This window comes from Prionailurus bengalensis, chromosome A2 (assembly GCF_016509475.1).
Source record: "Prionailurus bengalensis isolate Pbe53 chromosome A2, Fcat_Pben_1.1_paternal_pri, whole genome shotgun sequence".
NCBI lineage: Eukaryota > Metazoa > Chordata > Mammalia > Carnivora > Felidae > Prionailurus > Prionailurus bengalensis.
The window spans coordinates 57,269,438-57,292,192 of NC_057348.1; the positions used below are offsets into that span (position 1 = coordinate 57,269,438).

The window sequence follows — 22,755 nt, forward strand, 5'->3', positions numbered from 1 at the left end:
ACTGTCCACCTACTGCCTCAGCCGCACAGCCAGTGAGGTTGGCAGTCGGGGAATGGTACCTCCCTCCCTATTCCAACAGCGAGAGACTCAAGGGCCACAGAGGGGGGTGACTTTTCCAGCATCACTGCCCACCCTCTAACCTTCTGGGAGGCTGAGTAGCTTTTCTGTCATGTCCCATCAGGGCCCTCAAACCCCAGGAAACACCTCACTTCCCCAGAGCAGGGGCCTGCTGAGTGACCACAGCCCCTAATCATGGAGCATCTGGTTTCATCCTGGTCCCTGCGGATTCTTTTAACAACAAGATCACGCGGAGAGACATCATACCCAGGGACGTGATGCTTCGGCGATTCGTCTCTCTTTCATTTTGTTCACCTGATACACGTTTTAAATGACTACTGGGCTGTGTACACAGGAAGCCTTGATTCACTAGAAAGAACCGTGGCGGGTTTTCTTAGAAGAAGACAAAGTCAGGGATTTAAGGCATCCAGACGTGTCCAATGAGCAGAGTGGAGACAAAGATGTCTCTCCCGCTGCTGTGTCCGGGAACACAGCTGCCCACACACGCCCACCACACCCTCGGATCAGAGCCTGCCACTGATATCCACGGTGTGAAAGGGCTTGGAACCCACTGTCATCGTTATCACCATCCCTCGACCCCAAGAAGCCAACACCATGAGCTTGCAAAGGCACTCCAACAGGAACGCTCACTTGTGTTCCCAGGAATACACACAGACGCCAGCTATTTACTTCTGGTTCCAACTTCTCCTGGGTTCATCCTCTTTCAAGTCCTGGAAACTCTGGGCACCACTTCTTGCCTTACAATCCCTCCATCAGATCCCCCCATCGCCCACTCTCCCAGGAAGCTCCCCCCACCTGGACACCTCCAAATCCTCCTCAAAGCCATCTCTGACTCCCCCTCTTCCTGGCCTCCTGGCTGGCCTCTTTACACTAATTTCCTGCTAGAACGATCATAATGGGTTCAAATGCTGCTGCTTGCACACCTATCTCCCCCGTCACAGGGTAGGTTGTGGGAGCAGGGCGCAGGGCTGATGTACCCCCTTACCTCCAGCCCCTCAGCATGGGCCCGGGCACATTGGTGGGGGGTGGAGTAGGGCCTCAAAGAAGCATGATCTAAACCCTTGGGCTCTGTTTTCCTCCAACTTAGAGTGTAGTGAAAGAGCTCTAATGACAAAGAAGGTAAATTCTAGGTATTCTGAACAGGGACCAGGCCATCCTTTCCTGAGTACTTCACAGCGAAGCCAAGACCTCATTGGTGAGTAACTGTCAACTGCCCAACAGTGGGAGTGAAGAACTTTCCCAGGAGAGAGAGAGTCACAGACAAATGTTGTAAGGTGGGAGGGAGCAACTTGTGTAAGGACCGAAAGGCCAGTGGTGCCTCAGCAAAGCAATGGGGCGATGGGCAAGAGTTCATGGATTATGCGTATCGGTTAGGCTAGGATGGGTTACGCTGCATAACACACAATTCTCTAAATCTCAGTGGCCTACAATAAAGTTTCTTTATGTCTCAGACTACATGCTCATGTGGCTCTCCTTCGTCTCCTCTCCCCTCTGCACTCAGGTTGACAGAGCAGTCTGTCTCTATCTGGAATATTGCCATTGTCGTGGAAAAAGGAAAAGAAAAGTGGTAAATTACTCACTGGTTCTTCACGCGTGTGCTCACATCTGTTTTCACTGTTCAGCAGCCCCTCTGCCATGCCTGAGGACAACATGGGCCGTGCTGTATAATCCTCCAACCGAGCAGGGCACTTCGATACAGGGCACCGAATGTGGGGGAGTGGTAATCCAGTTCCACACCGTGCTTATGAGTTTGACGTCTTTCCTAGGATCAGTGAAATCTGTTGAATAAACTGTTCATTTCTAAAAATCCCTCTGGCTGTAGTGAGAGACACAGATTGGAAATGGGCAAGGGTGGGATTCGGGAGAAAATTCAGGAGGCTGCCTCAGTTTCCCAGGCAAAAAAAAAGAATAGTACTTTACACTAGGGTCATGGCAGTGGAAACGGAGAGAAGCCAAGAGATTTAAAAGATGGAAGGGTCTAGTGATGTACAAAGGGGAGCAGAGGTGAGTGAATGTGTGACGCCAGAATGGCGGCTTGGCTTCTCATGTCTTAAACAGTTGCTGGCTCCCGTCTTTGGGGAGGACCAGCTACTCTATTCTCTGCTTGTCCTTGGGCTGTCTATGTTCTCCTAAGAAATCTCCTTCTTGCTTGAAAAAAAAAGGCTGAGCTAAATAAAGATGGGAAGACATGGATGTGGTGAGCAGCCGAGTGAGCCGACAAATGAGTGACACAGTGACCAGGGGAATTAATTCATGTCTCCAAGTGTTCAAAGAGTGAAGAGAAACTAGACTCAACCGGAAGAAAAAGAAAGTCCTCCCACTGGGCATGCCTCCAAAGGATCCCTCGCCTCCCTAGTGACACATCAGGCATCTTTCTTCTTCCACGGGGCTATGACCAATTTCGGCTATAACAGAGAAAGGGGAGTGGGTGACAGAAGAAGGGAGGGACAGGGAGGCAGAGGAAGGATGGGCTCCATGGACATATAGCAACCTGTATAGAACCCTTCCTCTCCTCCATGTGGCCTCCCTCCCTATGCCTCCTTTTTAGAGTTCCAGACTTGACTTTCAGTGGTGGGAGGGCTTGGGATTCACAAAACCTCAAAAGAGAATTTTTGTAGCAGGAGCATTAGGCCACCTTACAGGAATTTAGAGCCTTGGGTTCCACACAGGCACAGTAAGCCGAGGGGTCTCCTCTGCCCTGGGTGTTCTCATTAGCCAAGAAGTGGAAGGTTCAGACACAGAACTGTATGGTTGTGGACTCAGTTCAGCGCACCCACGGGGACCGCAACCACGATGCTCCCAGGGGCAGCAGAGGGAGTGTTGTGGTCACTGTCCATGGTGCTTACAGGCTGACTCAGCTGGAGAGGCTTGTTCTAAGACCCAGCCACACAGGATGTCAGAGCTGAGAGGGCTCCAGGATATCAACTTTCCCAGTGCCTCACTTTGCAGATAAGAAAGCACAAGTCCAGAGAGGGGAAAGACTTCCCTCAGGGCCACACAGTGGGTGGCACCGAGGGACTGGAAGCTAGCCTCTAGATGCTTGCTCAGAGAAAACTCATTTCCTTGGAAGGCTCCTGGGATTTGCCCCCAGAAACCCAGAATAATTAGACCCTGAAAACTCACGGGAGTACATAGTAGGTACTCAGTGGACACTGGTTGACTGAATAAACGATTATACCGGGACGCAAAAAAACAAATCTTGAAGCTGGGCGTGGGCCCCGGATCCTGAATTCAAACAGGAAGTCGTGGTCCTTTTTGGTATGGGTGAAATGGTACGGAAGAAAGCAGTGGGGGAAGGGAAGAAGTGCTGCCACGAAGACAGTGGGGTGGCGGGAAGAGGATAAGAGCAGGTGCAACCCAGGATATTAAGCACAGAGGAGGGCAGCAACTGGACACTAACCTCTGTCCTCTCAGGTTCACTCCCACACAGGAAAACAGGTTGAACAGCTCAGGAGTTTCCTTAGGGAGGGTGGTCACACGACCTCAATCTGGCCATCCTCCCTGGCCACAGTGATTGGCTCAGCACTGGGTATGTGTCAGTTAGGTCCCAGTGGGTCCTGACCTTAGGGCTGGAATCATAGGGAATGAGGGGTTCTTTTTCTGTTGGGAGGCTGAAGGTGACTGTTGGGGGCCATCTTGCTTTCCTAACAGAAAAGCCCAGCTGAGAATGACACCAGCACAGAGGAAAGTAAGCAAGGCCAGGAGGTCGGGAAAGATGATTGCTACTGATGTCATCAAGCACCCAGGTACGGCCTTGCCTAAAACTGTCTGCCCTTAGCCTTCTTAGGACGTAAATCATTCTCTCCTGCCTCGTTTGATTGCTTGTTTAGGCCACTTTGGTTTTTCTGTCACTCAGTGGCTATCAAACAACAACAACAACAACAACTCCAATTGCTCCTTGAAGTTGTCTAAATGGAGCATCCTGGAATTGTGACAGTATGGATTTAGGCTAGGTTCAAGGGGGACTTTGAGATAACAGTGCAAAACTCCACAGTCTAACCTGGAGATCCAAATGGATTCAAACCGTATCTGTTGGCGGCCTGCCATAGGCTGGGCCAGTCACATTACCCAAATGAATCCTCATAGGACCGACCCTGTTAAGGTAGCAACTGATGACCCCATTTTAGAGGACGTGGCGGAGGCTCAGAGAAAGGAGGTGACAGGGCTATAGCTTGGAAGTGTGGAGCCCAGATTGCACACCTGGATTCTTCTGTGTGCAGCCTGAGAAGCCTCATGGTACGGCCTGTCCGTGTGTCAGGGCACCCGGCCCCACGCCTGGCATTCTGTGGGTGCCTGAGACTTGGTAACTGTCATGTGCCTGTTACAAGACTCAAAAAAGCAATGTGCACTGAAGGCAGGCAGGGACCTTCTTTCCCCAGCACTAACACACCTTCCCAGTTCCCCGAAGACTAGAATCCCTCTCTTTCCCTTGCTTTCCTTGGCAGAGTCCTGCTCATGTGACCACAGGGCAGTCCCCCATTCACAGCCGGCATTGGGAGCTGCTACAAGGGAGGCCAAGAGCCTTCACCCCTCCACCGTGCCTGGGACATCTCTTTCCTTGGAGCCTTGGGGAACCTGACGCCCGACTTGCACACCCGAGGTCTTTTCCAGAACATGCCAAGAGTCTCACTCGGTTTGGAATGGGATGTATCCATCACTGCGCTTTCCATGTCTCACCCGTGCACTCCTTTCTGTGCACTGTGGCCTCCCGTGCCCGCCACAGGAGAGGCCGAGCTGACAAGAAATCAACAGCTTAGCACTTGAAGGGACACACGAGGCAAGAGCTGACAGCTGGAAAGCTCTATTTAGAAAAGACCTCACGCTTTACCCTGAAGAGGCTGTCGAAGCCCTCGGGGTCCGGAAGCAGTGCTTGGGCCAAAGTGAACTGGAAGGCTCCATGATGGCTGGAGGCTCTGGCCATGATGGGGGAGGAGAGGGTGTGGTGAGGTCCCTGGGGTGACCCGAAGGCCCACTGCGTGCAGGCTCAGGTTGGCCAGAGAGGAAAAGGCAGAGGCTTGTCCCAGAGGTGTTCACAGACCAAACATGAATGGGCCAACCAGACAGACAGAGCACCGTAGCTCATGGGTGTAGAGTACAGGGACAGGGGCAGAGATCCAAGTCTGCTGGGGAACTAGTTAAGAACAGAAACACTAGAGAGACTAGAAGGCTGTATCAGTTGGATGTGTTTGGCTGAAGTGACAGAAAACCCTACCAAGAGTGGCTTAAACTATGAAGGCATCTAACATTGAATGTTTAATGATGATGTGAGAGATGGGAGGTCCAGAGGTGGTCTGGTGGCTCACAATGTCATCAGTGACCCAGGTGCCGCCTGCCTCTCCGTTCTACCGTTAACAAAATATTGGTGTCACTGGTTCACGGTTGCCGTGTGGCTGCCTCCACTCCGACCGTCACATCTGCACAGTTAGCACTCAAGTCGGAAGCAAGGGGGCACCTTCTTGAACCCTGCCCACCTCTTCTCAGGAAGGAGAATCTCTCACAGAAGCCCCCAAAGACTTCCTCTAATACCTCATTGGCCAGAACTGGGTCCCGAGCCCCTTCCCCAGCCAGTCACCAGCTGCAGGAAAAGTGGTTGCCGTGACTGGCTTGGACCAACCCTGATTCCTCCAAGTGGAGCATCCACAGGAAGAAGGCAGGGCAGGCTGGACAAAGGCTACTATGTGAGCATCTGACACCATCCAGCTCTAAGGGACAAGTGGATAAGGGAGCTGAGGGCTCAAAGCACAGGGGATGGAGAGCAGAAGGAATGGCACAGAGGTGCAGAGGTGTGGGGACAGCTTGGGTGCTCGGGATTACTGCTGGTTCATTACCGTGGGAACACAGCACAGGTGGGAAAGGTGGGCAGGTCCTCATTTTCCAGTTTAGGCCTGGAGTGGGGCAGGCCTTAGGCTATGGGGAGCTCCTAGGAGACGCTGAGCATGAGAGTGAGTGCAGGAGCAGAGGGGAAATTGCAGTTTTGTACGGGCACTTTAGGAACAGAGTAGAGCCATTCTGTGACAGCCAATAATGTCGCTAATAAAACTCTGGTGGCCTCTATTCAAACGGATGATTATAATTGACAAGAGAGAGCAAACATGACCTTAACTCGTGCATTTGGTAGTGGCAGCTACCTGTTTCTGGATATTAGAACGCACACCCTCAGCCTGGTCCTTTAGACAGCTACTGTGTCACATCCGCGACCCTGTGGCCCCCACCGGTCCCACCCGCCCTCAGCCTGGCTTCCAGCCGGAGGCCCCAGGGGGCCTGAAATGACTCGGTGCCTGGTGTTGTCACGTACACAGGATGCCCCCAGCTCGAGGGTGGGGCTGACTGTGTCCCACTCTCCAGAAAAGACAGCAGAGGCTGGAAGTGAGTGGGGGCTTGCTGTGAGGTGTGGGGTAGGGTGTGACCCCAGAGCCTCTGCCTTTCCCCATCCACCGTGCTATGTATGACTTCAGGACTTCAGGAAGTTTGCTTATTGGCTAAACAAACCCAAGGGGGGCTCAGAACTCCTGCTCACTCCAGCGCTCCACCAGGGGGGTGCAGAGGATGGGAAGGGAAAGGACATGGGGAGGGGAGGGAGGAGGGCTCTACTCTGTGCCATGCTCACCCATGCAGAGGGGCACACATGTGACCCCATAAACGTGTCATCCATCCGTTATGCCCTGGGGCCCTCCGAGCCGAGTGTGAAGAATGCCCTGCTCTTGCAGGGACCACACGGTCCAGGGGGTGCCCAGGTGGGCAGGTGCACCACGGGGAGGCCCTCACGGTCCAGCCCGTGTCTGAGAGGGCAGCAGCCCTAATGAAGGCCCTCTGTTCCAGGAAATCACATCCTGGGATGGACAGGTGCCCGGGTTGCCAGGTCAGCCAATTCTGGCCTTAAAGGGCAAGCTGGTATCATCCAGGGGGCTGATTTTTTTAAATTAAATGGCACATTGAGAACCCACTAGTCAAGCCCCAATCCTGCTCTCTTGTAGCCCTCAGCCTCAGCTTTGATTTCTTCTGGGGCCACAGCTTCTGAGCTTCAAGTTGAGTCCCATTATGCACATCAATTCTGTTCCCTTCCTGCATTGACTTTAGTGTTAAGAGGCCACCCCAATAAACTCCCCCTCGCACACAGGCCAGCAGGCCTCTTATCATGCAGTTCTGTAAAATGTTGAGCTGAGGGTTTAGAATCACAAGGCTGGGAGGGGCCTGTCTGACCAAGCAGGGAGGGTGGGCGGGCGCCGAGGATTCACCCAGAAAACCTCAGCCAGCAAAGTGTCAGGCCGCCAGGAGAGCTGCTGCCAGGGATTGAGTGGGTTTAGAGAAATCGATTAAGTGGATTCATCCAGCTGCCTCCGGGACAGCAGGCCCCGGAGTGGGGCTGTATGTGTGAAAGATGGAGTGTCCCAGCCGCCTGGACCCGCCCCTTCTCCAAACCAGGTGGCGAGATGTGGCTTTGAAATAGGAACACTGGCATTCAAAGCTGGCTCCATCACTTAGTCGTCAAAAGGAAAATGAACCTCAGTTTTCTTATCTGTAAACTGGGACTCTTGAAAGCCCTCCCTCTTAGGGTGGGGGGGGGGGATTAAGCGAGGTAACACCGGGTTAGCTCGGAAGCTGGTTGGGGCTGAGTGTGCTCCCAGACACGCTATCATTGCTGTCGTGCTCCCTGTCTTCCAGGGCAGGGTCGGAATGCTTTCTCCATAAAGCATTTTACTCCGCCTTTGTGTCTGCCACAACTCCTCGGCTCTGCTGTTCTGGTGCAAAACAAACCTTAGCCATAGGTAGTCCACACTCTCCAGCTCTGCTTTCTGGGTGACGGGGGTTCAGGCACCTGGGACCCGCCATGTGTCACAGTCGCATTTTCAGTGGTGGGCAGGGCTGTTTTCCCAACAAGTTGCACTTGGCCTTGGATCGCTAACCCTGTTCTAGGAGGCTGGCTGGGCATGAGTCCCCTGGAGTCCCCTAAAGTCCCCGGGCAGAGGCTCATGTGCCCTGGAATCCATACCTCCTGGCCCCCAAGCAGTGGGGCAATTAGTAAATCGTGCCCCTGGGGGCCTTGCAGCTAAGACCCGAGTGAGTGGCGCTCTGTCCCTTATTCAAACGACCAGGAAACCCAGTCGTGGGAGACGGGGGATTCGCCCAGGTCACACAAACTCAGTTCAGACTTCCTGGGGCACTGTGACCTGCTCTTCATCACTGTCAGTGACAAGGGAAAGGCCTCAGGTGGGAGGGGTGTGCGGGCAGGAGGACCTGTTGGGTCACGCTAGCCTCACCTGTCAAGGAGCAGCTCTGGGTGACACATGGCCCACGTGTGTCACCTTTCAGCTCGTAAGAGAAGGTCCCTTTGGAAGCACTGGCTTCTGTCCTTCGATGGAGAGCCGACTGCGTGCCAAGCACAGCAACCCTACGAGTCAGGTTGGGAAAGCCGGGCACAGAGAGGCCAGGGCAGTTTCCAGGTCACACAGCAGGTAGGGGCAGAGCTGGGGTCTGATGCAGACCTGATGCCCAGGCCCACACTCTCTACTTCCCCAGGAGCCATCATGACACATGCCAGTGTCCCTCGGAGAGGTACCAGCTATCAGCCCCGGGAGCCATCCCTGCCCAACAACCAGGCAGTCATAAAAGGGAGGAAGGACAGGGATGTCTCCTAGGGTGCCAGGCTGGGTTTGAATCCTGGCTCTGTCTCCGGGTGAGTCGCCAAGTCCTCCTGTCCCCATGGTGCTGAAATCAGCAACTACTTTTTAAAAAAATTTTTCTAATTAAGGTTTTTTATTTAGTTTTGAGAGAGAGAGACACAGAGCGTGAGCGAGGGAAGGGCCAGAGAGAGAGGGAGACATGGAATCCGAAGCCAGCTCCAGGCAGTGAGGCGGCTCTGCCAGTGAGGCAGAGACCTAGCAGCCTGCAGGCCACCACGCCCTACCCAGGAGGCTGATTTTGGGGTGGTGGTGGTGGTGAAGGGGTGCCCCTGCATGTCCACAAGGAGGCCACCAGGTGGGGCACAGGGGCTGCGCATATCCTGAATCTGGACCCTGTCTCGGGGCTCCTGGCCCTCAGCCCATCTCTAGTCAAGCGACTTTAACCAAGGGCCAGGAACTAGGCCTCAGGGGCCAAATCCAGACTTTGAAAGAATTAATTTTCACATTCAACATTGGGAGAGTTCAGATGGAAACCCAGGTGTGGCGATTTTAGCGGTGGCTGTGTGATCTGACATGAGAAGATCTAGCTGGGGAGGAGCCAACATGGAGGGAGAGCGTGCAAGTTGTTTTTGCATCTTGCATCCATGAAATACAGCCAGATCAACTCCAAACCATCCTGCACACCTAGAAAATGGATTTGAGGATTAACACAACAACATGCAAAACCTGAACCACAGAACTCAGCAGGTACACGACACGGAGAGGCGAACTGGGGGAGAGAGAAGCCGCGGAGGGCAGGGAGCTGTTTTTGCATGTAGAGAGAGGATGGAGACACAGGCGGGGGGGGGGGGGGGTGAGGTACAGGAAAAGCACTCCCCCCCCAAAAGCATTTGGAGAGAAAGTGAAAAAGTGGAAACAGCCACAGTGACTGAACTAAAAAGGGAGAAAGGAGAAAGGAGAGGGCTTAAATTCCATTAAGATGCTATAAACAGGTGGAACACAGAGCCTGGAAGTCCGCAGCTCAATACCTGGCAGTGCTCTGGTGGGAAGGGCAAATCCCCAGGAGCAGAGTGAAGTCCAGAGGGTCTTCGAGCCACAGGGGAGAGGCGGTTCCCCTGCTGGGAGGACATCTGGTAGAGGCGGTGCGGCCCCCACAGAGGCAAAGGTACCAGCAGACCCCGGAGAACAACCATATTCGCCGGTGCTGGAACAAGGTTGTCAAGGGTGAAGCCTGGCGCCAGAATTGTGTTGTGATTTTGCATAATCCCTGAAATGCTGCCACTATACGATTGCGTGAACTTTTTCTGGGGCGGGCTGGCACCCGGTCGCAGTCTCTGCGCATCAGCAGCAGCACGGTCCCATGAACGTTCCTGGGTGTGGTTGGCACCTGGCCATTGCTCAGTGAGACTCTCCCGTGGAAAGTCTCAGCGGGTCAAAGCCACAGACCCTCAGAAGTGAGGGGTCGGGAAACACCGCTGCATCTGAGATAAAACTCAGGAGGGAGGTGCCGCCTGGCAACCTGACGGCTTGGTCACGGACAGTGTAAAAGCAGGCAGTGAATGGAAGCCGGAGACAAAGGACAGGTGCACGACTGCTGGTTGGGGAGAGCAGAGTTCCCATACTAGAGACTGGGTAGCTGGGAGTCGCCATTTTCACCCCTCCTGCGCATGAGCATACATACCTACAAGCACCACAACAATCCACCCCAGTAAGCTAAGCAGCGCCATCTAGTGGAGAATGGAGCCGTTACACTAAGCCCCGCCCAACTGGGCCAACCTCGCTCTTCAGGAACACCACAAGTCTCTCTGCTTGCTTAGTTTATGGACTATAAAGTGCTTCATAGTTTGACTTCTAGGGAAAAAGGATGTAATTTCAACCATATTTCAGGCTGTTGCTGGTCCATCTATTCCATTTTCTTTTTCTTTTTTTGTTTCTTTTCTTTTTCTTGACTACAGGAAGAGAAAAAATTTATTTTCAATTTTTATTAAAAATATTTTTCTTTAATTCTTCTTTCTACTATACTTTTTACTTTTTTGTAAGTTTTCAAATTCTATTTTACTTCCATCATTTCATTTTATTCTATATTCATTTTTCATTCTATATTCATTTTTTCAAATGTTTTCCTTCCCCCCCCCTTTTTTCCCTCCAATCTATCAATCTCATTTCAAGAACCAGAACAAAACACACCTAGGATCTAGCATCATTTCTTTGATTTTTGTGTGTGTGTTTAATTTTTAATTTTATATTTTTTACGTGATTAATTCTTCTTCTTCCTTGAAAATGACAAAACGAAGTTATTCACCCCAAAAGAAAGAGCAGGAAGAAACGACAGCCAGGGACTTTAACCAACACAGACCCAATCAAGATGTCTGAATCAGAATTTAGAATCACGATAATAAGAATACTACCTGGAGTCGAAAATAGATTAGAACTCCTTTCTGCACAGATAACAGAAGTTAAATCTAGTCAGGATGAAATAAAAAATGGTATACTGAGCTGCAATCTTGAAAGGATGCCATGGTGGCAAGGATGGATGAGGCAGAGAAGTGATTCAGGGATACAGAGGACAAACTTATGGAGAATAATGAAGCAGAAAAATAGAGGGAGACCAAGGCAAAAGAGCACAATTTAAGAATTAGAGAAATCAGTGACTCATTAAAAAGGAACAACATCAGAATCATAGGGGTCTCAGGAGATGAAGAGAGAGAGAAAGGGGTAGAAGGTTTAAGTGAGCAAATCACAGAAGAAAAGTGTCCTAATCTGGAGAAAGACACAGACATCAAAACCAGGAGGTACAGAGGACTCCCATTAGATTCAACAAAAACTGACCATCAACAAGGCATGTCACAGTCAAATTCACAAAATACTCAGGCGAGGAAAGAATCATGAAAGCAGCAAGGGAAACAAGTCCTTAACCTACAAGGGAAGACAGGTCAGGTTTTCAGCAGACCTATCACCAGAAACTTGGCAGGTCAGAAAGGAGTGGCAGAATATATTCAATGTGCTGAATTGGAAAAATATGCAGCCAAAAATTCTTTATCCAGCAAGGCTGTCATTCAAAATAGAAGGAGAGATTAAAAGTTTCTTAGACAAACAAAAATTAAAGGAGTTTGTGACCACTAAACCAGTCCTGCAAGGAAGTTTAAGGGGGACTCTCTGAGGGGAGAAAGGATGAAAAAGAGAGAGAGAGAGAGAGAGAGAGAGAGAGAGAGAGCAAAAGCAACAAAGACTAGAAAGGACAAGAGAACACCACCAGAAACTCCAACTCTACAAGAAACATAATGGCAATAAATTTATATCTTTCAGTACTCACTCTAAATGTCAATGGACTAAACGCTCCAACCAAAAGACATAGGGTAACAGAATGGATGAGAAGACAAGATCCATGTATATGCTGTTTACAAGAGATCCACTTTAGAACTAAAGATATCTTCAGATTGAAAGTAAGGGGATGGAGTACCATCTACCATGCTAATGGCTGACAAAAGAAAGCCAGAGTAGCCATACTTACATCAGACCATCTAGACTTTAAAATAAAGACTGTAACAAGAGATGAAGAAGAGCATTATATCATAATGAAGGGTCTATCCACCAAGAAGACCTAACAATTGTAAAGATTTATGCTCCAAATGTAGGAGGACCCAAATATATAAGTCAATTAATCACAAACAGAAAGAAACTCATTGATAATAATACCATCATAGTAGGGGACTTCAACACCCCACTTACAACAATGGACAGATCATCTAAACAGAAAGTCAAGAAGTAAACAATGGCTTTGAATGACACACTGGACCAGATGGACTTAACAGATATATTCAGAAAATTAAATCCTAAAGCAACACGGGGTGCCTGGGTGGCTCAGTCAGTTATGCGTCCGACTTCAGCTCAGGTCATGATCTCGTGGTCCGTGAGTTTGAGCCCCACGTTGGGCTCTGTGCTGACAGCTCAGAGCCTGGAGCCTGCTTCAGATTCTGTGTCTCCCTCTCTCTCTAATCCTCCCCCATTCATGCTCTGTCTCTCTGTCTCAAAAATAAAGAAACGTTAAAAAAATTTAAATCCTAAAATAACGGAATATACATTCTTCTCCAGTGCGCTCAGAATTTGCTCCAGAATAGATCATGTACTGGGACACAAATAAATCCTCAACAAACACAAAAAGATCGAGATCATAACATGGATAGTTTCAGACCACAATGCTGGGAAACTCAAAATCAACCACAAGAAAAAAATGTGGAAAGATAACAAATACTTGGAGACTAAAGAACATCCTACTAAAGAATGATTGGGCTAACCAAGAAGTTGAAGAGGAAATTTAAAAGTACATGAAAGCCAATGAAAATAACACCACAGCCCAAAACCTCTGGGACACTGCAAAGGCGGTCATAAGAGGGAAGGATATAGCAATCCAGGCCTTCTGACAGAAGGAGGAAAGGTCTCAGATACACAACCTAACCTTACACCTTGAAGAGCTGGAAAAAGGACAGCAAGGAAAACCCAACACCAGCAGAAGACAGGAAATAATAAAGATTAGAGCAGAAATCAATGCTATCGAAACAAAAAACAAACAAAACAAAACAAAAACCCAGTAGAACAGATCAATGAAACCAGAAGCTGGTTCTTTGAAAGCATTAACACAATTGATAAACCACTAGCCAGTTTGACCAAAAAGAAAAAGGAAAGGACCCAAATAAATAAAATCAGGAATGAAACAGGAGAGATCACAACCAACACAGCAGAAATAAAAACAATAAGAGATTATTATGAACAACTATATGCCAATAAAATGGGCACTCTGGAAGAAACGGACAAATTCCCAGAAACATATAAATACCAAATCTGAAACAGGAAGAAATGGAAAATTTGAACAGACCCATAACCAGTAAAGAAATCTAATTAGTAATCAAAAATCTCCCCCAAAACAAGAGTCCAGGGCCAGATGGCTTTCCAGAGGAATTCTACCAAACATTTAAGGAAGAGTTAACACTTATTCTCTTGAAGCTGTTCCAAAAAAATAGAGGAGTGGAAGGAAAACTTCCAAACCCTTTCTATGAGGCCAGCATTACCTGGATTCCAAAACCAGACAGAGACCCCACTAAAAAGGAGAACTATAGACCAATTTCCCTGCTGAACATGGATGCAAAAGTCCTCAACAAGGTATTAGCCAACAGGACCCAACAATACATTAAAAAAATTATTTGCCACGACCAAGTGGGATTTATACCTGGGATGCAGGGCTGGTTCAATATCTGCAAACAATAGATAGGATTCATCACCTCAATAAAAGAAAGGACAAGAACCACATGAATCCTCTCAATAGATGCAGAGAAAGCATTTGACAGCATCCTTTCTTGATAAAAACCGTCAAGAGAGTAGGGATAGAAGGATCACACCTTGAGATCATAAAAGCCATATATGAAAGACCCAATGCTAATATCATCCTCAATGGGGAAACACTGAGAGCTTTCCCCCTAAGGTCAGGAACATGGCAGGGATGTGCACTCTCACCATTGTTATTCAACATAGTATTGAGAGTCTTAGTCTCAGCAATCAGACCACACAAAGAAATAAAAGGTATCCAAATCAGCCAGGAGGAGGTCAAACTTTCACTCTTTGCAGATGACATGATACTCTATATGGAAAACCCAAAAGATTCCATCAAAAAACTGCTAGAACTGACCCATGAGTTCAGCAAAGTCACAGGATATAAAATGAATGCACAGAAATCAGTTGCATTCCTATACACCAACAATGAAGCAACAGAAAGAGAAATCAAGGAATCGATCCCATTTACAACTGCACCAAAAACCATGAAACACCTAGGGATAATTCTAACCAAAGAGGTGAAAAATCTATACACTGAAAACTATAGAAAGCTTATGAAAGAATTTGAAGAAGACACAAAGAAATGGAAAAATATTCCATGGTCCTGGATAGGAAGAACAAATATTGCTAAAATGTCAATGCTATCCAAAGCAATCTACATAGTCAATGCAATCCCTATCAAAATAACACCAGCATTCTTCCTAGAGCTAGAACAAAGAATCTTAAAATTTGTATGGAACCACAAAAGACCCCGAAGAGCCAAAGCAATCTTGAAAAAGAAAACCAAAGCGGGAGGCATCACAATCCCAGACTTCAAACTTTATTACAAAGCTGTAATCATCAAGACAGTATGGTACTGGCACAAAAACAGACCCTCAGATCAATGGAACACAATAGAGAACCCAGAAATGGAGCCACAAATGTATGGCCAACTAATCTTTGACAAAGCAGGAAAGAATACCCAATGGAATAAAGACGGTCCCTTCAGCAATTGGTGCTGGGAAAACTGGACAGCGACATGCAGAAAAATGAACCTGGCCCACTTTCTTACACCATACACAAAACTAAACTCAAAATGGATGAAAGACCTAAACATAAGACAGGAAGCCATCAAAATCCTCCAGGAGCAAGCAGGCAAAATCTCTTTGATCTTGGCCACAGCAACTTCTTACTCAGCATGTCTCTGGAGGCAAGGAAACAAAAAGCAAAAATGAACTACTGGGGCCTCATCAAAAGGAAAATTCTGCACAGCGAAGGAAACAATCGGCAAGACTTAAAGGCAACCAACAGAATGGGAGAAGATATTTGCAAATGACATATCAGATAAAGGGTTAGTATCCAAAACCTATAAAGAACTTATCCAACTCAACACCCAAAAATCAAACAATCCAGTGAAGAAATGGGCAAAAGACATGAATAGACACTTCTCCAAAGAAGACATCCAGATGGCCAACCGACACATGAAAAAATGCTCAATGTCACTCATCATCAGGGGAATACAAATCAAAACCACAATGAGAGAACACCTCATACCTGTCAGAATGGCTAACCTTAACAACTCAGGCAACAACAGATGTTGGCGAGGATGCGGAGAAAGAGGATCTCTTTTGCATTGTTGGTGGCAATGCAAGTTGGTGCAGCCACTCTGGAAAACAGTATGGAGGTTCCTCAAAAAATTAAAAATAGAACTACCCTATGACCCAGCCATTGCACTACTAGATATTTATCCAAGGGATACAGGTATGCTGTTCTGAAGGGACACATGCACGTCGATGTTTACAGCAGCACTGTCGACAATAGCCAATGTACGGAAAGAGCCCAAATGTCCATCTCTGGATGAATGGATAAAGATGTGGTATATAGATACAATGGAGTATTACTCGGCAATCAAAAAGAATGAAATCTTGCCATTTGCAACTACGTGGATGGAACCAGAGGGTATTATGCTAAGTGAAGTTAGTCAGTCAGAGAAAGACAAATTCCTATAACTTCACTCCTATGAGGACTTTCAGATACAAAACAGAGGGGAGGGAAGCAAAAATAATATAAATACAGGGAGAGAGACAAAACATAAGAGACTCTTACACCTGGAGAACAAACAGAGGGTTACTGGAGGGGTTGTGGGAGGGGGGATGGGCTAAATGTGTAAGGGGCATTAAGGAATCTATATTGTTGCACTATATGCTAACTAACTTGCATATAAAGTCAAGAAAATAAATATAAACAAAAAAAGAAGATCCAGACGCTTGGGAGACATTCCCTCCGGGCCGCTCTCTTCTGGGGCTGAGCTGGAGCCATCCTGTGGACAGAGCTTGTGTCCCCAGACCTCCACAGTCGGCACTGCTCCCTAAGCTCCCCCTGCCTCTCCAGACTCGGCCCCTGGAGTCATCTGAGTTTGCTGTCCTCCCTGCTGCCTCATGGAGCTTCACCTCCTCATCTGGGCATGAGCCACAGCCATGTCAGCCTGCCCCAGTCCCTGGCCAGGGGTCTCAATGGGCTGAGAAGGTAGCCCTCAAGGCCGGCCCTGCAGAGGCAGCTGAGAAGGGGAGGAGGTGGGCCAGGCGTTGGGAACAAGGGCTCTGGGAAGTGTCCCCAAGGTATGCCACGGCTTCTGACTTCCCAAGATCCACCCTAACAGTCCCTCATACGGCCCTCCATCAGGCATTTGCAGACCCCAGCCAGCGGGTGTCTGTGGTCCCAAGGTCAACACTGAGGGCACACAGCAGCAGACGCCCGGCCCAACGCTCCAGTTCTGGCATGTATAGCTCATGTATGGCACATGTGCTCATGTATAGCACAGCATCCTGTGAGGTGGCTGTGGCCAGGCCCACTTGCAGGGAGACAAGGGGCTTGCCCGAGGTCATGCACATTAATAGGGGTTAGAACCTCAGTCTGCCAGTCTATAAAGCTGCCCCTCAAAAAGCAGACCATGTCCCCAGGAGACTGGTCATCAGGCAGTTACAATCAGGTGATTTGAGTATAGGTGGGGTGAGTGTGTCAGGGTGGGGGGTGGGCAGTGGACAGGCAGGGTCGGAAGAGCAGAGTCCTGAAGGGGGAGGGGCTTTGCTAGGTGCTGAGGACCCAGCTTGTGCAAAGGCCCAGGGGTGGGATGCAATGGGGGCGACAGGGCTCGCATGCTAAGGCAGGAGCAGTGGGGTGGGACAGAAGGTGACGCTGGGTGCACTCGCCCCCATGTGGAAGCCCCCAGATTCCCCCCTCCTCCCGGCTCCACCCACGTCCTGGCAGCCCTGTCTCCACGTCTCCATCTGTCTCCTGCCCCGAGGCCCGGCCCCCTAGCCGTCTCCTCAGCATTCTGAGCTTCCACACTGTCCTGTCTTGGCTCAGACACAACAGATGGATTCCCGCCCTTGAAGTGATAATTAGTTTCTCATTACTGAGAGGTACCATCCTGACATGTCCTCAAAGTTTAAAATAAATTAAAATTGGAAAAAAAAATCCAGACTGTTAATGGTGTAAATGAGCACGGAAGTAAGATAGGTCCCTCGGCTCCTATTAATGATGGAGCCCTTCTGGTCCTAGAGAGAGGGAGGAGGTGGGCTTGACCCACAGGTGGCCTGTGTCTATTCAGTATTCTATCTATCGTCACATTTTTCTCAGCCCGTTTCTGCATCTGGCCCAGAGCCCTTAGAGAGCTCACGGACTGGAGAGGAACCAGGGTAATCACAGCCCTGTGCCGGAGGGGGTCTCGGTGAGGCGAGAGGGGACTGTGGAAGGCGGTGGGAATCAAGAAGGGCTTCGAGGAGGAGGGTCTCCCAGGATGAGCCATCATCTGGCCACAGGGAAGCAATGGGAATATATGATGATGAGTAAGTGAATGAACGAATGAACGAATGAACAAATGGGTGCCCATCCAACAGAGAGCAAGGAGGAGCAGCCAGCCCAGGCCTGGGTGGAAACGCGAGGCACCCTGAGTGGGAGGGCTGTAGTGTGATAACTGCCACACACCTGTCCTTATGGCCCTCTCGCTGCCACACCTAGCCTGAGCCGGCTGCATGGGAGCCCTGCTCTGTCCTCTGCTCCGGGACACTGCTCAGCATTCCTAGCAACATCCCCCAGGGTGGCCTCAGTATCCCCACGTGTACTTGTACCTGCCCCCTGGGGGTCGGCTGAGTTCAACAGATTGATAACGCAGACTCGGGCTAATTAGCTAGAAAGGTGAAACCAAGGAGTACCGAATGCACAAAATACAGACTCGAGACAAAGCTAAGATTCCACACTAATAATTAAGACACGGGCATCCCGCTGCGGCCTCAGGGCCTTTGCACTTGCTCTTCTCACAACCTGGAACTCTGCCCAGTGCATCACTTGCTCCCGAAACACCTTTAGGAACTGCGTCCAACATCCTTCCTGATTTTATTTTTCTCCACTCTATACGCCGCCACCTGATTTTGCGTACACGTCACTTCTTTTTTTTTCCATCTCTCCCACTAGACCGTTGGCTACATGAGAATGGAGACCCCTGCTGGCTTGAGCCACCGCTGTGCCCTGGTGTCTGGAACCAGCCCGGCATGCGAGGGCCTCAGTGAATGTGCCCTGGGTGAGTGAATGTTGTAGACCACAAACCAGAATGTCCTGGGTAGTGCTGAGGGCTGTTTATTCACCCTTTATTGACCCCCCTACGTGTGCCTGGCACCGACCTAGGCGTAGACACAGCAATGAATGAGACAAAACAAACAAACAAACAAACAAACAACAACCCCCAGATACCTCTGTGCCCTGCTCCTGAGGCAAAGACACTGTGGAGGGCAGACAGTGAGCACACTGTGTTAGAAGGGGCATGCGCGGCAGAGGAAAGGCAGGAGTCAGGAGGCTCAGAAGTGCCAGGGTGGGGCTGGAGGAGGCTGGGGGCCAGCCACGGCTGGGGCGTGGGGGAACAATCATGGGAGAAGAGATTGCACAGGACCTGGTGTCCTTGTGCATGAGGACTCTTCCTCCGGATGGGGGAGCCGTGCCTGGGTGCTTGAGCAGGGGTGGAGCCCTGAATGCCCCGAAGGGATGAAGTTGGTAATGGCAAGGGAGACTAGGGGTGGGGGACGCTGTGACTGGGGGTTGGGTAGGCGGGGATGGTTCCTCCGAGAAGGTGACATGTAAGATGAGGCCGGTGTGCGTGCGTCTGTCTGCCTGACAGGTCGTGTGCCGAGTCACTTTGACTTGACCTCTCTGGCTTGTCACTACCCCCTCCCGCCCCCAGGAAGAATCCTCCTTCTAGGGGCCCACTCGCCAAATAGAAACGACCAACGCAGAGCCCACATCCCCCCACCTCCTTTCAGGCTGTCAGACTCTCTGACTCCGGGCCACTGTCTACCTGGCGTAATCACCCCCGGGCCAGGTACCAGATCATTCGGGACAGCCCCCACCCAGGCCCCAGGGTCCTGAAATTATCCACACTAGCCAATCCTAAGCGTGTCACCTGCCTTGCTTGTTCCCTCCTGCAGAAACCACAAGTAAGGCGCCTGTCACAATTGTCCCTCCTCCTGGGGTTTCTTCACGTGGCCCTGCACGGTGTGGCGTGCCCCTTCCTCCTGGGAACCGTGAGTAACAAACTCTTCTCAAAGGCATCGTCTCCTGATCTGTAGGCCTTACTGAACCTCAGATTTTCTCTAGATACACTTTATTTTAAAGCAGCACTACCAGACCCTTTGCAGACAATTAAGAGTAACAAACAAATGGACTGTATATGTTGTCATGACATCTTCAGCAAAGTTAATGTCATTAGAAGTCCTTCCCCCCATAAAATGGCAGGTTCCGTAAGAGCGGAGGGCGTATAGGAAATGACCCTGAGCAGACCAGGCACCTGCGAAGTCCTCGGTATCTGTCTCCCCAGACTGAGAGCTCAGGCCCAGTCGTCCCCAAGTCCCAGGCTCCACCTTCCTACCGTGCTTGCTGTTTGGTCGGTTTGTCAAATTCAGCTTTTAAGCTTGTCAGCTTCACAGGGAACTTGTCAGCTCCAAACTCATCTTTCGAGCAATAATCAAGTTACACCGTGCGCGAGACGGCCTGTTCCCGGAGTTATTTAATTAGAATCCGCAGCTATTAGCGGGGCGAGAGTCAGCACAGCCTATTTCAAAGCCAGCTACGTCTCTGGCGGAGGGTGGGAATGCACGGTGTGGGAGGGAAGAGGATGAAGTCCCTGAAGATACGAGGTGGACTCCTTACGTTGGGAGCGTGGAGCCTCTTGCATTTCCAGGGAAGCCCCTGGAGAGGACAGGGCTAGAGCCGAGCTTGGCTGTTCACCCCACGGAAGGAAGGGCTGAGAATTTCGGAGGGCTGTGGTTCTGGGAGCAGCCTGGCCCAAAGGAAGCACACGGAAAAGTCTGCCCCAAGACTGCTGTCCTGGTTACGACAAGGTTCAGCTGCTGTCACGGAGGTGCCCCGCATGAGTTTGCATCTCTCTCCGGCTCGGTCTACAGGCAGACGGTCCAGGGCTGGCCTGGCAGGGCTGCCCCAGGAAGCTCCTCTCCCCAAAGCCCTGTCATCCCAGAGGAGCCCCCTGGGGCCAGGGTGGGAGTTTGCGTTCCCAGCAGCAGGACAGGGAGAGAAGCACAAAGGGCCTGGTTCTCTGCTAGGAGACATCCCAGAAGGACAAATCGCTTCCCGTCCCATCCAGGGGGGAGAGTCTGGTCACTCAACCGGCCCTGCCGCAGAGGATGCCGGGAACCCTAGGGTCTTGGGCGGCCACACGCGCACTTCAGAGTCCGATGTCTGGTTACTCCGAGTAGTGGATAATGCCACCAGGAGCCACATGGACACGTCTGCCACATCCCCTTTAATGTCCTCTCTCGGCACTGACCGCTCTCTACCCTGAGTTCATGTTTTACGAGAGACTGTTCATCACACAAGCTGCATGAAGTAATTTCATAATTCAGGAAGCAGGTGAGAACCCACCAGGGGTGTCAAATCGCTGAGGGACGCGATGACTGTCTCTGAAGCTCCCCACCCAGAGCCCACTGTGCACCTGCAGCCAAAGGTGTCTTGAGTCGCAGAAGTCATCACGTTGGTCCCCACTCTTTAGAACATGAAGACTGTCCCCGAGAACCCGCTTGGACTAAGGAGACCAGAGGCAGCCAGGGGCCCTGAGCTCACAGGAGAAAGTCTCATTGGTGGAGCATCCCATGCTCCCAGCAGACTGCTTCCCAGGTCCTGAGCTAGGGGACATTCAAGTTTGGGGATGCAGAGCAAAATGCACTAGTGGGCGTGGTCCTGGAAATAAGGGGTGCTGCTCCAAACGCCCACCCCTGCCTGCCTCCCCCCACCTCTGTCCTGCATGTGCACAGCTTCCTTTGGTGTGAAAACCCTCCAGGTTCCTGTGGTGGTGGTGGGGGGGGATCCCTCCCCATGCGGGACATGGAAAAGCTAGACTCCTGCATTACAGTGGAGACTCAGCTGCAACGTTTGGGACCCCTAAGCTACTTTGGGGGCCCACCCCCACGCCATTTCCACTCCCACACAGGCTGGTTCTCAGGACTTTGTTACCCTGTTGTGAAGTCTTGGTCATAAGCAACATAGGCCACGGGACCTAAATGTTCCCCTTGGCCCTTCTGAAAATGTGGGGCAATGTTAGTGTAGAAGGTAGGATACAATCTCTACATTGCTTTCTTTTTTTTTTTTTTTAATTTTTTTAATGTTTATTTATTTTTGAGAGACAGAGAGAGACAGAGCATGAGCATGGGAGGGGCAGAGAGAGGGGGAGAGACAGAATCCGAAGCAGGCTCCAGGGTCCGAGCTGTCAGCACAGAGCCCGACGCGGGGCTCGAACCCACAAACTGCAAGGTCACGACCTGAGCTAAATTGGGACACTTGAACAACTGAGCCACCCAGGCGCCCCACAATCTCTACATTTCTGTAAAAAAAAATTGTTTTAACATTTCTTTATTTTTGAGAGAGACAGAGACAGAGTGAGAGCTGGGGAGGGGCAGAGAGAGAGGGAGACACAGGATCTGAAGCAGGCTCCGGGCTCCGAGCCGTCAGCGCAGGGCCCGACGAGGAACTCGGACCCAGGAACTGCAAGATCGTGACCTGAGCCGAAGTCGGCCACTCACCGACTGAGCCACCCAGGCGCCTCCACAGTCTGCATTTCTGCCCTGCAATACTCCCACAACAAGTCCCTTAGGTGATTTTTCCATTTAGTTGTTCTGGTGAATTCCCTAGGACTACATCACTCCACACTCCTCCAACCGGGACATGCGCGGCCCCAATTCTGTTCGGCGAGGATGCAAACAGAGTATCTGTGATACACCTTTCTGCGGCATCGACTTCATTACAAGATCTGGAATAACGGCCTCCCTCCTCCCCATACAAAAAACACAAGAGCAGGGGAGGAGAGAGATGCCTCAGGAAAAGCAGCCCAGTCTCTAAAGCTTCACCCAGCTGGGGACAGAAGGACAGACCCGCAGCTCGGGTGGCCTCTCCTCTTGTAGGCCGCGGACACGAGATACCCTCTTGATGGGATTCCACTGCAGAGAACTCTGAGGGGTGTGCACATTCCCGTTGTCCACGGGACCGTATCTGCTTGCCCAGGCCACCGTGTCCACACGGTGCACCCACGTTGCATCACACACACCCGCGTGGGTTTGGGTCCGACTCCTGGCCAGTGTCCTGCACCTGTCCCAGGGCTTCCTGGAGCTCAGCATCTTTCGCTGCACTTAAAATGCAGGGACGGGGAACCTGGGTGGGCCTCCGTCCCTCGGCATCCCACACGTGGTTTTGCTCA

General features: G+C 50.5%; 2 long non-coding RNA genes across 2 annotated transcripts; one reads left to right on the forward strand and one right to left on the reverse strand.

The window, feature by feature from the left end:
• Positions 1 to 1,498: 1,498 nt before the first annotated feature.
• LOC122487584 lies at positions 1,499 to 3,654 on the reverse strand. The gene is made up of 2 exons (XR_006298412.1): positions 3,479 to 3,654; positions 1,499 to 1,840 (listed from the first exon to the last, which is right to left on the reverse strand). It is a non-coding gene; the product is annotated as an uncharacterized LOC122487584 (long non-coding RNA).
• Positions 3,655 to 3,699: 45 nt separating this feature from the next.
• Positions 3,700 to 19,721, forward strand: LOC122487583. Its single transcript, XR_006298411.1, has 3 exons — positions 3,700 to 3,824; positions 18,477 to 18,582; positions 19,481 to 19,721. It is a non-coding gene; the product is annotated as an uncharacterized LOC122487583 (long non-coding RNA).
• The last annotated feature ends 3,034 nt before the right edge of the window (positions 19,722 to 22,755 follow it).